Below are 11,251 nucleotides of genomic sequence, written 5' to 3' on the forward strand. Positions count from 1 at the left end.
TGTCTTATATACACTAACCAGTAACGTAAGACTTTCGGTTTTTATTACATGAGCTCAGTTCTTGTCATAGGTGTGGGGGTTTGGGGGTTTAACTGGTCAGACTGGTTTACACTTACTGGAAACTAACAAAAAATCTTAACATTTTTGAATGTTAGGTATGAGGAAGATTTTGGTAATGTTACTGGGAGAAGAGTGTAAGATAAACATAAATCAAGCAGCAAATTACAAACCTGCTGACACAAGAATTTTTTCAATTGATGCAAAGGATTTTTTGGCAGTACCCACATGGAAAAAACCTATATAAACATATATGTTTCAATATAGGTTTGATATAGGTTTTACATATATGTGACATATATAAAATTGGCCGTTTTCCTATATTATATGTACATATATGTACATATATGCACACATATATGCACACATATATGTACACATATATGCACACATATATGTACACATATGTACACATATATGTACACATATATGTACACATATATATATATATACACATATATGTACATATATGTACACATAATATAGGAAAACGGCCAATTTTATATATGTCACATATATTAAAAACCTATATCAAACCTATATTGAAACATATATGTTTATATAGGTTTTTTCCATGTGGGACCAATTTCACGTGTTCGTGTAGCGGTGTGTTTTCTGCGTTGTGTCGTAATCAAAGACAGACTGCGAAAAATCTTGCCATCAGGTCCTCACTTTATTCTGTATAACACAAATGGCAATATATGAGGACTTGTGCAGCATACAAACAGCATGCGGCAGCAACGCACAACGCTGAGAAAGAGAGATATTAAAAGTAACTTAAGTAAAGAAAAATAATCAACGAAACATCTGAATGTACATCACAGAGGGGTTTTGGATTACAATCATACAAATATATCATGTGAATTCAGCTGTTACATGAAACATGGCCTTAATTGAATCACCGCAAAAACTTTGTGCGACCTACCGCTGTGATGTCTCATGCAGACTGGGAAGCAGCAAAGTGCGTCAACACCCCAAGTCAGCATGGCGGCAGGAAACCCCAAATATGGTCATGGCAAGTGGAATCACAAAATAATTGTCTAAATACATAACTGCTACATTCGCACATACATAAGTTCTTGAATAATTTTTTTCGTTAATTCTTAGTTTTTGCCTTGATAATAGAAAATATGAGCTAGGCATCATGTATGACAGTCAAAAATGAGATATGAGCTACAAAATGACCAGATCCTGCCATTAGCTATATAGAAGACATATCTTGTATGTATAGGGCATATATATGGATATGAAGAAGCAATACAGGAGACCTATATTTCCTGTATATGCACATATATGCACCTCAATTTTGCCTATATGTGGCATACACATATATGCAGTATATATACGCATATATGCAGCATATATATAGCATATATGCAGTATATATGCGCATATATGCAGCATATATGTAGCATATATGCAGTATATATGCGCATATATGCAGCATATATGTAGCATATATGCAGTATATATGCGCATATATGCAGCATATATATAGCATATATGCAGTATATATGCGCATATATGCAGCATATATATTATCATATATGTGCATATATGCAGCATATATGTACATATACACTGCATATAGGTTTCATATATGCGCATATATCCACATATAGGTTCTTTCCATGTGGGTAAGCACACGCTGTTAAAGTGAAAGGCCTTTCCAAGTGAAAAGGTCTGTATTTGTTTAATTTGAACTGCAAAATGTATATAGTATAAAGAGAAATTGACTAAAGGTGTTTCTACAGATGCAGTATAAAGGGTTAGTTCACACAAAAATTAAAATTCTGTCACTAATTACTCATGTCGTTCCAAACCCTTAAGACTTTCTTTCATCTTCAGAACACAAATGAAGATATTTTTAACTACATCAAAGCGCTTTCCGTCTCTTCATTGACAGCCTACACAACTACCACTTTCAAGCCCCAGAAAGGTAGTAAAGACATCAATATAGTAATCCATGTGACTCCAGTGGTTTAACCTCAATTTTATGAGTTCTTTGTTTGCGCAAAAAACAATTTACCCATGCACACAGCCCCCACCCCCAATCCCCCCCCCCCCCTTCATGGTTTATGTGCTGGTTTTATGAAAATATGCTTTTTCCTCATGTTTTCTGGCAAATGCGATTGCTGTCTTTCCCTGAAATGCTTCACCTTCTTTCAAACTACATTTACATCTACAAAAAGTATTACAAATATGTCCTCTTGTGTTATGTGCTACAGATATTTTCCCTTAATAACCACAAACTGGTTGGACCATCACAGAAAATGTTTTCCAGAAAATACAAATACTGCAGCCATGCTGAGAATTCACTAACTGAATGAACTTTGACAAAGCACGTGATTTACAGTAAACAGAATTGTGCCTGATGGAACAGGTCAATGATTAGTGTCTTTCCCTCAGTGTGTCCAGTTGTGACCACCTTCAGGATGGTTTGATTATAATGCATAATATAACATTCAAGACCTGTATGAAAGCATAACATGTTTCAAGGTGAAGTGCTTACAATATCTGCTTTTTACAAAAGGCATATTGAAACAATAACTTTCATCAAATTATATTTTTTCACATTTTATTAGTTTGGGTCACCAAGGCAGCATTTTTCCTGAATTGGAAGTACTTCCTCATTGAATCAATACTATTGCATAACTGACTGCATTCATGTTATTTTGACAGACCAATCACATTAATTGTATTTACTTAATGTAAAAAGCACATAGATTCAAAGTCAGGAATGAAAGGCCAAAGTGACTACAGCCAAATTTAAGTCATTGTGAATTTGTTAGCCAATGCATTCTTGTCAATAAATCTTTGTCAAGGAAAAGAAGTAGGTGAGGGATTAATCTGTTCTCCAGCACAAAAAAAAAAAAAAATGCACGGTTGCTAAAGGTAATATATTAGAATAATGGTTATTTGACAGTATTTCGGACATTTAAGCTCCTGTCTGATTTAGGAAGGGATGGGGATATGAAGCTTTGGGCATTAATTTGGTAATTCAAGAGGTAACACTTTACAATAACAGTACATGAATAATCATGAACTAATACCTGAATTAATAGTTACTTCAACATGAACTCATGATTAGTTAAGATATGAACTAATCATGAACTAATGAAGAGTTATCCTTAGCTACGACAGGAGTCATAAGGATTCATGCATGAAAACAGCAGCCTTAACTACGCGTTAATACATGTTTGATAATTAATGCATTAATTAACATTTAGGGGTAAACTAATTAAATCAGGCTCCATAAGAGTAAACAAGAAGTACTCTGAATTTGAATTAAACGTGATTTAATACCGTCATAATTTACACTGTAATATCATAATCTGCCATCTGCAGCTTTGTGACAAATAATTACAATGGCACATGATTATTTAGCCATTAATTAGATGGATCCATATAAACAAAAGTGGAAAATAGACTAACTACCACAAATAAATTTAATTTGATCTAAACCATTTTCTGAATTTTATAGTTCATTTATATTTAGTCATAGCTAAATAGTCATAGTTTATTCCCGGAACTAAAGTATGTAGGATTTGTTTCTGGTGGGACACTCATTAGTGGCGCACGCTAGGTGTTCTCTTGGCGCGTTTGTTGTGTTGCTGGCATTTTAAACTAAATGTTGACTGCTTTGGTAAGCTGAATTAATAATTAAAGACATATTTACATGTATCAGGAGGTTATGTGCAGTTATTAACTGTATTTGTATTTTTGTCGTTTAAATGTATATGTGTCATGATCACCGTCAGTTCCTGTCAGTTCCCGGACTACATTTCCCATAATCCTCTCTGCCAGTCACCTGCACACACTTCACACTAATCACTAATCACCACACCCAGCTGCAGCTCATTACCAGGACTATAAAAGACTCTTACACACATCACCTCACCGCTTGGTCTTGTTTTCCCCAGTGTAACATTTCCAAGCGTTAATTCTGTTTCCCTGCCGGTTCCGGTTCCTGTTCCTGTTCCTGTTCCTGTTCCTGTTCCTGTTCCTGTTCCTGTTCCTGTTCCTGTTCCTGTTCCTGTTCCGGTTCCTGTTCCGGTTCCGGTTCCTGTTCCTGATCCCTGTCTGGTTCTACTGTTCTGTGATTGATAGCTGCCTGCCTTTTGACCACTGCCTGTTCTCTGACTACGATCCTGCCTGTCTCTGATGTTCCTGTTCGCCCCGTTTGACCATACCTGTACGACCACGCTCAACATTTAATAAAGCTTTGCATGTGGATCTTACTCTGAGTCCCGCCTTCGTTACAATATGCTTTGATTAGCATTAGCTTGTGGATGCGCCTGATTTTACATGTAAATGTGCCTTATGCATGTCTTTACAGGTATGTTTATGGCTTGCTTTCAAGTCCATATATGTTTAATTATATCAATAAAAATAAAATACAAATACTTTTTATTTTTGTTTTTTTGTACCGGGGTGTAAAGGAATAAGAATGGCACTCTTAGTGTTTATTCATATTTTAGTTAATGATTTGTAAGTGTGCATCATGTCATGACTTTACTTGAGGGGGCACAATCATAATTAACTCATTATTAACTAACCATATACTGACATCAACTAATGGTTTGTTAATGCATACTTATGTCATGACTTTACTTGAGGGGGCATATCATACTTAATTCATTATTAAGCATATACTAACATCAACTAATAGCTTGATAATGCATAATTATGTCATGACTTTACTTGAGGGGGAACATCGTAATTAATTCACTGTTAACTACTTACCAAATTCAACTCATGATTTATCAAATACACATGTACTAACACAACTATATAAGTATTCAGCCCAATTAAGTGATGTTGTGTGACTTTTCAAAAAGTCAGAGAATGGAGGCATAGGTGCCGATCCCGTGGATGGTCGAGCACCCACGGAAAAATACGAGATATTCTCCATTGATTTTAACCAATAGAAAATCAATTGTAGCTTTTAGACACGATCTTCACCCTTTTTATAGTTTATTTAAGGCCGTTTCTATGGCGATATTTTAATGGCAAACGTCAAGATCGCATCCAAGTGATGCGCGTGAGCACAGATGGCTCTGCTCTTGATCAGATACATGCGCGCGCTCCATGGGTGATGTGGGGCACTGGGCACCCACCGGCAGAAACATAAATCGGCGCCTATGAATGGAGGTACAGTATGATCACAGCCTGCGTCTGGATGGAGAGTGAACTTCTGAATCTGAATCCAGCAAACGTTCCCTGACCTTAGTTCATGTTTCCTGTTTGGTTATTTTTTTGGGAACCGATTCCTCAGGAACTGTTGTAAGTCACAGTAGTTTAGTTTGGTAGGAAAGAATGTCACAAAACATATTAAGACCTTTTAAGATAAATTATTAGTGTATTTAGTATTTTATATGTTTGATAAGGAGGATCAGTGAAAATGACAAACTAATCCTGTGCCTTTCAGTAATGTTTATAATTGTAACAATGCGGGACTCATGGTAAGATCCATCTGCAAGCTTTATTTACAAGTTACGGTGGTCGTACAGGCAGGGTCAGACAGGAGCAAACAGGAATCACAAGGAACAGGCAGAATCGTGGTCAGAATACAGGCAATGGTCAAAGGCAGGCAGATATCAATCACGGAACAGGATAACAAGGCAAGGTTCAAAGGCGGGAACAGGAACAGACAGGAAAACAGGATAAACACGGGATAATGCTTGGAATTGACACACAGGGTAATCAAGACTTCGCGGTGAGGTGGTGTGAGTGAAAGTCCTTTATAGTCCTGGTAATGAGCTGCAGCTGGGTGTGATGATTAGTGTGGAGTGTGTGAATGTGACTGGCAGAGAGGATGATGGGGAACGTAGTCCGGGAAGAGACAGGAACATAACGCCCCCCTCCCGGAAGGCGCGTCCTCGCGGCGTAAAAGGAACAGCTAGGGAGGGGGGTGGGTGCATTGGAGACCTGCATGCAGACAGGAATGGGGTCCCCAATGCAGGTCCAGGAACTCGGGCAGCCACGGAGGGTCAGGTGCCACGGGTAGCCATGGCGGGTCAGGTGCCGTGGGCAGCCAGGGCAAGTTAGTAGTGCCAGGAATCCACGGCGGGTCAGGTGGTTCAGGCAACCACGGCAGGTCAGGTGGCTTGGGCAGACACGGCAGGTCAGGTGGCTTGGGCAGCCATGGCAGTTCAGGTGGCTTGGGCAGCCACGGCAGGTCAGGTGGCTTGGGCAGCCATGGCAGTTCAGGTGGCTTGGGCAGCCACGGCAGGTCAGGTGGCTTGGGCAGACACGGCAGGTCAGGTGGCTCAGGCAGCCATGGCAGGTTAGGTGGCTTGGGCAACCACGGCAGATCAGATGCAGTGGCCGGCCCTGGCGAAACAGAGTTTGTAGATGACAACGGTGGGTCAGAGTCTATAAATGGCCATAGGGAGTTATAGTCCATAGACAGCCATAGCAGCTCAGAGGCAGTTGCTGGTCACGGCCGTGCAGGGTCCCCACCCGTAGGCTCCCCACCCTCAGGTATACAAAAAAAAAAAAAAAGTCAACGGAGATTCAACGGAGGCCATGGCGGGTTTGTGGGCAAGGAGTTCGGGTGGCGCCGGCAGGGCAATGCGCTTGGGTGGCGCTGGCAGGGCAAGGAGCTTGGGTGGCGCTGGCAGGGCAAGGAGCTTGGGTGGCGCTGGCAGGGCAAGGAGCTTGGACGGCGCTGGCAGGGCAAGGAGCTTGGGTGGCGCTGGCAGGGCAAGCAGCTTGGGTGGCTTTGGCAGGGCAAGCAGCTTCGGTGACGCCGGCAGGGCAAGGATCTCGGGTGGTGCCGGCAGGGCAAGACGCTTGGGCGGAGCAAGAAAGACCTCTGGAGTGGTCTCCGGGCCCACAACGGGCTCTGGGAAGGCCTCTGAGCCTTGCAGAATGAAAGAAGCCTTCTTCCTCCTCTTCCTCCTCTTCCTGTTCACCTCTTCTGTGGACACTGCAGCGAGCTCACGGGCTGAAGCGGACTCTGGAGCGGACTCACTGGCTGGCGCCGGCTCTTGAGTGGACTCCCTGGCTGGAGCGGATTTGGAAACGGACTCACTGGCTGGAGCGGGCTCTGGAGCGGACTCAATGGCTGGAATGACCCCTTTGTTCACTGACACTGAAGGGGCGGCCATCTTGCCCGTGGGCACTGGCGAAACGGCCATCTTGTCCAACGCATCCAGAGAGCTTGAGTACGTTGCAATCGGCAAACTCGAGTGCGTTGCAACCGGTGAATTTGAGTGCGTTGCAACCGGCAAACTTGAGTGCGTTGCAACCAATGAGCTTGAGAGAGAAGCAGCCGACTGGCTTGAGAGCGAAGCGGCCGGCGGGCGTGAGAGCGAAGCAGCCGGTGGGCTTGAGTGCGAAGCGGCCGGCGGAGGCTTAGGAATGCCAGCCGCTCGTGTTGAAGTCAGCGGCGGATCAGCCAAACTGGAACGCAACCCTCTCCGCTCCCGGATAGACCCAGAAACGTGACGTGATTCTAGACGATCTTGATCTTGGCTCAGGAAGATCAGCGAAGACGTGATGAGATTCTGGGAGTTCAGCGGTGACTTGACTTTGCTCCTGAAGATCAGCGAAGACGTGACTTGGCTCACGGAGATTGACTGTGACTTGACTTGATTCAGGATACGCAGTACTGACTTGACTTGGTGTTGTTATTATGGTAGCCGCCATTTTGTGAGTGTCCTCTGGCAGGCAGCCATTACATTACGCATTCCTCCGCGACACCCACAGTAAACGGAGAGCCAACAGACAACAAAGCATAGTTCATAAAGCTGCTAAGTGATGAACGCGGTCCCTCTCGTCTTAATTTATTCTGGAGATGTTGGTTGACGCCATCACAAAAAAAGTCAATCAGTGCACAGCCAGGCAGATCAGAGAAGTAAGCAATGTCCAAATATTCCTCTAACGATCGTGTGCCCTGCGTACTCCACAATAACAATTGTGTAATGTTCATATTCATAAACACGGGATAACGCTCGGAATTGACACACAGGGTAATCAAGACTTCGCGGTGAGGTGGTGTGAGGGAAAGTCCTTTATAGTCCTGGTAATGAGCTGCAGCTGGGTGTGATGATTAGTGTGGAGTGTGTGAATGTGACTGGCAGAGAGGATGATGGGGAATGTAGTCCAGGAAGAGACAGGAACAGACGGTGATCATAACAATAATGAAGCTGCTGATGTCAGTAGTTTAAATTCTGACAATAATAAATTGTTTAAATTTATTTCAAAGTCCAAATATGTATTATTCCTTCTTATAGAGACTGTTTGATTTAGTTTACCCCTAAATGTAAATTAATGCATTAATTATCAAACATGTATTAACGCGTAGTTAAGGCTGCTGTTTTCATGCATGAATCCTTATGACTCCTGTCGTAGTTAAGGATCACTCTTCATTAGTTCATGATTAGTTCATATCTTAATTAATCTTGAGTTCATGTTGAAGTAACTATTAATTCAGGTATTAGTTCATGATTATCCATGTACTGTTATTGTAAAGTGTTACCATTCAAGATTTGGTAATCTGAAAAAGTGTGTATCTGGATCAGGGTGATTCAACCGATTTTACTTTGAAAAACCAGCACAAAAGTAAGATGCATTACCTGATCCTGGATAGCAGAACATTGAATTTCTAGATCATTCTGATCCAGATTACATTTTTTGAACAACTGGTCCCTGAGCAGTATTCCACCTGACTGTACAGAGAAAAGCTTCTCAGAGTATCGACAACAACACCATCTGCTGGCTCATAAAATTTGCAACAGCCATAAAACCTGTACATTTTTAAAAGATATAATTTCTTACATAAATGTGTGTGTATAAAATATAAATATAAAAAAAAAAATATGTTTTTAATGTAACCTTCTCCTGATGGAGTATTTTATCCATCCTATAGAAAACAATTGTAGAATTTGTTTGCTTACTATAAAAGCTAGAAGTGTTTTGAGGCCTCTTGGCCTATGTAACTGTAAGGGTCAAACAAGTTTACTTGGCCACTGAGCATATTTCGTTGGTAATTTTCAACCAGACAACAGGTGGCTGTCAAATGAACAAGACCATTGTTAAGTGCGTCATATGAAGGCATCTTGCCTCTGGGGTGTATTGACTGGTTTGATACAATGTTTCATTTGGCCCATGGGAAAAGGGTTGACCATCAAGGCCATGAGAAATTAAGTCAAAAGATGTACAGTAGCTGGAAGCTGGTCACCCTTACTAAGAAAATTGATTGCGATCTTTTAACGATTAATTGTGCAGCTCTGTACTTTTTTTTTATGTTTCAACGAATTGAACTCTGGAATACTTGATTCTGATTGGCCAATTTGTGGTCCGATACTTCCTAATATGGCAACGCTGTAAATCAGTCAACTCATCCAGGTACTAAAACTGAAACTTTCATGTCTCTCGTAGGGCTGTTCAACGATTAATCACGATTAATCGCATCCAAAATAAAAGTTTGTGTTTACATAATTTATGATTGTGTACTATGCATATTTATTTTGTATTTAGAAACACATACACATATGTATAAATTTAAGAAACATTTGCATGTATATATTTATATAGAATTTAAAATAAATATAAATATTTATTGATTTTTATATTTTTCTTATGTATATGTAAGTGTTTATAAATACAAAATAAATTTACACAGTGCACACACATATATTATGTAAACACAGACTTTTATTTTGGATGTGATTAATCATGATTAATCACTGAACAGCCCCCGTAACAAACTGTCTCTCCCGTTTCATACAAACGCAACTCACATTATCTTATGTCTCAGTTATCAACAGTCATGAAATAGATGTCAGTGTACTTATAATATATACAGGTAAAAAAAAAAAACTAGATTTTGTCGATGTTAAAAAAATTAAAACAATGAATAGGAAACTCCATAAAATGAGGATTTTTTTGGTGGTCATTTAAAAAAAATCAGATATGAACACATTTGCAATGCAGAACCACCCCCCACCAAACACACACATACACAAAATGAATGGTGAAAATATAACAGCATTTTTTTTTTTTTTTTTTTTTTTTTTTAAATCTGTCACATTCAGAACACAAACACAGAGACACACAAAATGAGGAGAGTAGGGAGGTTAAGAATGCTTGGTGCCCTTTTTTTGGTTTGGTCCACTGCCCCTCAAAATGTCTATGTCTATGGCCCTTCCTAAAGGTAAAGGATTTTTTTTCTGATAGTGCTTTTGACTACATTATCCTTCCCTTTTTTTATTTTTTTACAATCACTTATTTAGAATCATCACTTTGGCAAATGTTTTCAATGAGTATGCATTTAAAACAATATGATAAAATTGCAATACACGGAGTATTGAAATTTGTTATGTGTTTATGCAATGGAAAAAAAACCTCTCAGCTAATTAAAGCCTGAAGCCTGAGGGCTGTTTCATAAAAGATGCTAAGAAAAGCGAGGATTAAACTCCAAAACCTGACTTGAGTTAACCTAACAAATGAGTTTGGGCTAAAACGGTTTCATAAAAGGTAATTGAAGTTCACGCAGTCCCGCTAATTCGATCCAGGTTTACCTAGTCAAGATAATTTCGCGTGCACGCTTTTCTTAAGCAGCCCTAGAGGTCGATCATGGATCAAATCGATCCACCATAGGAAACAGCATACATTTTGTGCTATTTTATGCGTTTGAGACATGGTGTTTTCCTTAGTGCATAACTTACTTTTCACAAGTTTATTCTCCATCTGTAAATGTTAGAAAGTCATGCAAATATTTCCATTTTGCGGCTAAACTAACAGTGAACGAGCGCTGCTGCGCGCATGCGCGCTAAACAGACGGAACGCAATAGAAGCGCAATAATTCTAAAATATAAATTTCGCTAAAATATTTGATGTTGGACATTAAATGTAACTTATTTACAATTTTAATCCTACAAGTAAGTACAAGTACAAGAGTTTAGATTCATCTTACCAATTAAAATTTAGTCTGTGCATATTTATTTTAATTTTTAATTTTGTGATTTTAATTTCTGCTCTTCTAATAACCACAAAGAGTACTACAGCTGCCAAACAAAACCAGAGAGAAATGTATTCATATATTTTAAAACAATTAAATAATGGACACAAAACATTTAGCCAGTAAGAAGGGAAAACCTGTAGGTTTTACGCACACACACACACACATATATATAATTCAGGTTGATTAGGACACATTTTCCCAGTCATTTCAATAGCAAAA

The sequence above is a fragment of the Megalobrama amblycephala genome, linkage group LG9 (genome assembly GCF_018812025.1).
Source record: "Megalobrama amblycephala isolate DHTTF-2021 linkage group LG9, ASM1881202v1, whole genome shotgun sequence".
NCBI lineage: Eukaryota > Metazoa > Chordata > Actinopteri > Cypriniformes > Xenocyprididae > Megalobrama > Megalobrama amblycephala.